Raw genomic sequence first — 5,335 nt, 5'->3', positions numbered from 1 at the left:
TTTTCCAGTGAATCTCCAACTCCGCTATGCAGAATAATAGTGCTCTGATTTGGATGAGATGTTTTGCCATTTTAGGCTCTGGGTGATATCATGGAAAGTGTGCTGATTTGCTGAAATGGTTTTCCTCTAAGTGTAAACAGAGAGAAAGAGAGATTTTGCATCTCCCAGTGTGACCCAGATAAGGGCCTTGCTATAGAGATGTGGGATAGATCACACATGTAACATGTGAGTTACGAATGCTGTTCTCAGTTTAGCTCTAGGGCACAGGGTCACTTTTCTCAGTTATAAGCTCAGGTGTACCAAAGTGAATATCCCAACAAGTTATGAGCATAACTGCGAGGAACTAATTCCACATGTTCTTATCTTTCCTAGTCTACAGGCGTGGCTGCAGTGAATACAACAACAGAGAGGGATCGCATAACAAACGTGAGAGCAAAAGATGAGCACTGTGAATACACTAAAATGAACGGCATTCTTCTCATTATTCCCATTAACCACAGTTGCAACTAAATCTTTGTGGTTAAGTGAGTATGTGTCTAAGTGTGTGTCTTTGCAGGTTACAAAGCGTGGGTTGCCAGCTGCAAAGCTTTTCTGGATGCTGATTGGAAGTGAGCGTTGAGCACTCAGGACAATTATTGAATCATTACTGCTACCATGCCTCAGGCAAAATATGAACACCATGTTATTTGTCAACCGACCACAGCTTCCTAATCAACCTCACATGCGTTTGTATGTTTGTCTTAGTGTGTCTTAGTGTGCACATATGTGGCAATGTGTGTGTGTGTGTGTGTGTGGCTTGTTGGCAGAAGGACAGGAATGTCCTTTAGTATGTGGGTGCACATGGTTGCAGAGAGTAATGGATGAGTCAGGAACCCTGCCCAGCATTTTCTTATTTATATATTTGTTTAAATTGGGGTGGTATCTAAATGAAGTATAGCACATTGACAGATACCTATGTATATGAATATGTGTGCATGGTAGTGACTGAGGAATGCCCTGTTGAAACGCAACTGTCTAAACATGTCCCTTTCAGCTGTCTCTCCGCTCCCTTCGTGGAAAAATAACTTAACATGAGTTGTTTGGTATTTTCACCGCACCCCACACTACCATCTCACATCGACTGCTAAGAGCTTGTATGCTGAAATCTCCCTCTGAGGCCTAATACTGGAAAAGTGTCTTTCAAGTGCACCACTAGACTGGTAAGGGAGCCTAAGAAAGAAGGGATGGGGGTAGAAACCTGGGGGAGAACCCATCATATTTAACTTTAACTCTTTTCCTTCTGCCTTCAGGAGGACATGTGATTCATCTCTACATTTCTGGGTAGCAAGTGGTGGAAATGTTTCAGGAAGATTTGATTAATAGACTTAAAGAATGATAATAGAAGAACTATTCATCGCAGGTGCACTCACTTCATGGCATGAACAATCAAGTAGTGTGCCAATCTATCAAACCATGGGCAGCTAACTGTAACATTTCTGAAAAACTTGCAAGAATGTGAATGCAATAACATTTAGCCTCTGTATACCCAGTCTGTCTCTCACTGTCTCTATGGCAATGTGCTAGTGTGCTTAGGCTTGACGTTTTGAAGGTATCTATCAAATCAGCAAGTGAGATATGAGTGTTGTAAGCACACAAGCGATTAACAACTCAAACAATGATCCCTAATAAGCTACAACAAGTAGTTATACATCTTTTCACTGTATCTACAATACAGAGATGTCCTCTCAACATTCAGTTAAGTTGATCTCTGTATGTAAAACATTACAAAAAACAGACATTGCCTGCCCTGATGAAATCCCCATTTGACATAGCTAACCATGATCCCTGTCGACAAAAACAAGCCATCACTATTAGTCAAAAGAGATCAAAGACATACCCCAGCGTTTGGGATTGCATTATCCGACAGCCATCTGCGCTGGTAAGACAGGAACAATCATTAAGCATTCAGACCAAAGGGAAAAAAGTTTATTCTTAGTGTCAGCTTTGATAAATTTGTGCAAAATGCACTCTTCTCGGTATGTAGAAAACTTTAAAGGGGAGAGCGAAAGAAAGGGGAAAGTGGAGAAGTTTTAAGAAGGTGTGGTAAAAAGATAAAATGGGAAAGATGATAAGAGAAGTGGAGGATTGGCAAGGAAGACAAAGGGGAAAACAGTAAGACTCCCTGTCCCTCAGTGAGATAAATTGGCAAGAAGTTCACAGTGGGTAAACATCTTCATCTGAAAGCCTGTGGAGCAATTGATGCCCAGAACAAATCAACACGTTTCACAGCTTGCCTGCATAAAACGCAAATACCATCAGCTTCAAAAAACTATGATCTTCCCTGGAGCATATGAGCAGGGGTTTGCTCCTCTGGGTTCCCTGAATTGGTCTGTGAATCGATCACAAAAACAGCATTTCAAAGGGTTTGAAAAACTATGAGGTCTTTCTCTTTCTCCTACTTTAACAAAACAGACTCTATCATAGACAGCCCTGCAGACACTTGTGGCTGTGGGGTCCCAGAAGGCTTAGAGATGTCTCTAGTCTTTCACTACCACTCAGAAGAACTTAGCGAAAACAGCAGTGCATCAGTCTAGTACTTTGCACCAAACACAAGGCAAAAAGAAGTTAGAAGTAAACTGAGAAAAACAAAGAAAATCACTTGGAAAAAAAGAAAAGAAGTATAACAAAATAATAGCAGAATAGATAATATAGCGCTTTTGGGCAAATGATTCAGATGATGTGGAGAACAGGTACCATATGTGCTTTGGTCACACTGACCAAACTTACCTACATCCTGGGCCTCAGTTGGAACATGTGTTTTGACTATCAGACCCATTAAAATCCCATTATATAGTGCAACAAGAGAGATCACAAATCTTATTGTAAGACTTTAAAAATCATTTATCATGTAAATTTACCATGAATGATATATTTACATCCAAATAAAGATGCACATTTTGACATTTAATGGGTCTTCTACAATTTATCACTCTTATGGTTTGATAAATAAATGCAACACAAAAACATTTAACTGGTGGACAATTAGCAAAGAGGCTTTTTTCCCCCTAAGACCACTTAGAGAAAAAAAAGTGAGAGGTCATCAGTTGTTTTTCACGTTGATTGTTATTGTCAATTGTAAAGTCATTACAAATAGTGCTGCATTCCTTACAGTGAAGGCTAATGGTGCTCTGACCTGCAGGGGAGGAATGCCAACTCTCACCACAGCTGCACAGTGAGGCTAAGAGCCAGAGCTGACTTTGGGGTCAAAGGTTATCCATGATGTGACTTGAAACCACACAATCAGTGGATACTAGGTTCAGGCCTGCGGCAATCATGTTCTTAGTGGGGTATACCAACTGGACAAATGGAAAAGTAAGAAGGGATAGAAAAAAAACAGAATGAAAGAAGAGAATAAAGACAGAATGGACACGGACTCGAGTAAATTATCTATATTTAAGATGGGTGCATTAAAAAATGGAGACTTTCTGGGTGTACATGCATGAGGGTGAATTTTAAATAATGAAAATACATTGGATGAATATGACCCAACTTTCTTGTCATCCCTCATATAGAAAGTCCTAACTAATCAGTATTTTAGAATATGAAATTGATCAATTTGTACTGATGATTTTTAAACAGGGTCACTCAGTTGATGACAAACACAAACACCTAACTAAACAGATAATGAGCAAATTTTATTGAGTGTCTGGGTTTGGTGGGTCAATAGGATTCACAATTTTGTGTACAGACCATTTTAATTGCAGCCCCTGGACACAGAAATAAGTTCTGTAAAAAACACAGCCACTTTATAAATGTGTTCATCATTATGCCGTTCCATCGTCTAAATGGAAATAGCTATTTGGTTTTGCTTTCACCCCAAGGAGGTAGATAAATAACAATTATGTGAATGAACCAACTCCTTAAATATTTTTTACTAGTAAAAATTTAAGTGCCATTGGACCCATAAATTTAAGTTTGCAAACTGTTGGGATTCGGGGGTGTAAATGCTCATAAATGTGGAGTCACCTCCACAATGAGCAACAGACAGGGAGAGCCTTTGCATTGGTCCATTTCACACTTCATAAACCCACGACATATTTATTCCATGCATTCATACTTACATGTCCCCTCAACCAGGTAACGGCTCTATAACTTGAAATGATTCATTTGCCCAGTCATTTTCCCCACTTAGCTTTGAGTTTAAAGGGCAAGTTTTAGGCTGCTGCATTATGCAGCAATGTTTTTATCCGAAAACAAGGAAAGCGTACCTACAGTCTTAAATAAAAGCACAAATGACTATACATTGCTTAAAACGAGGCTTTAAAAAAATACCATAACCCTGAAAGGGCAATTTAATAAACCTTGTAATTAGCTTAACAAAGAGCATATAAAGAACTTTCTTTTGTTCCAAATTAGTGAACAAGATTTTATGATAAAGACATTCAAACTTAATCAGGAATATAATTTGTTCCTTTCACAAACATGCAGAGCTGAGGTCAAAAGGCTAAGCCTCAGGTAAATGCAAGACAGTGGGGGCACGCAGTTCTCCCTCTTATTCCTGTCTGATTTAATAGAATCCATAGGGGGGCTGTGGTAAACACAGCAGGGATGTGAACCTTCAGGAGGAGGAGAATGAGGAGCTGGTGTTCTACTTAGGGTTCGTATAATGACCAACAACTCCCCCTTTCTTCAGTCCCCACATACCACCTCCCACTCCACCTCCCACTCCACCATTCCTGCTTTAATTCTATAGGTTTGACCACTGAGACCCTCATTCAACCTGCATATAGGAGAAACCTCTTCTTTTTCCCTCCACTCTTTCCCTTCTCCAGTTCAGTGGTCTCTCACTCCAATGAGAGGCAGGTCCTTTTCAGTTGGCTGGCCAAGCTCCCGCTGTTTTATGGGAAGTATTGTGATCCCACAAGCTCTCTCGGGGCGGGGGGGGATCAGCACTTATGAGGGCCGATGGAGTTGCTGATTTGATCTTCTCTTCTTTCACAGCCTTTATCTAGTTTTCATCAAAACTTCTCGGCCCACTCGCCGAAAGAAGCCTGGTACGAATGCGATTCACCATGTCCGTGAAACAGACATCATCTGTGACAGTGCAGACGCTGATGAGGACAGGAATACTAGAGAGAATAGCGGCTAAACTTCACATCAGCCAAACTAAATGAAAGCAATAGAACTCTAAATATTCAGCAATCCTTCCTTCAAACAGCTCTTCCAGTATTTAAAAGCCATTCCTTTTAGCGGGCAGCATGAATCATAAGAGTGCCCTTGCAAGAGTTCACTCGCTTTAAAGGGGAATAAATAATCAATAACTATAATTGAGCTCTTTTAAAGTCAAAAGAATTAC

At 40.2% G+C, this 5,335-nt stretch overlaps 1 long non-coding RNA gene across 1 annotated transcript; it reads left to right on the top strand.

Annotated features, from left to right (window-relative positions):
- The first annotated feature begins 218 nt into the window (after nucleotides 1-218).
- LOC120434764 lies at nucleotides 219-1,183 on the top strand. Its single transcript, XR_005609339.1, has 3 exons — nucleotides 219-426; nucleotides 557-608; nucleotides 1,034-1,183. It is a non-coding gene; the product is annotated as an uncharacterized LOC120434764 (long non-coding RNA).
- The last annotated feature ends 4,152 nt before the right edge of the window (nucleotides 1,184-5,335 follow it).

Source organism: Oreochromis aureus, linkage group 19 (assembly GCF_013358895.1).
Source record: "Oreochromis aureus strain Israel breed Guangdong linkage group 19, ZZ_aureus, whole genome shotgun sequence".
NCBI classification, from domain to species: domain Eukaryota; kingdom Metazoa; phylum Chordata; class Actinopteri; order Cichliformes; family Cichlidae; genus Oreochromis; species Oreochromis aureus.
The sequence above is the reverse complement of the archived record's forward strand: the minus strand, read 5'-3'. Positions and strand labels throughout refer to the sequence as shown.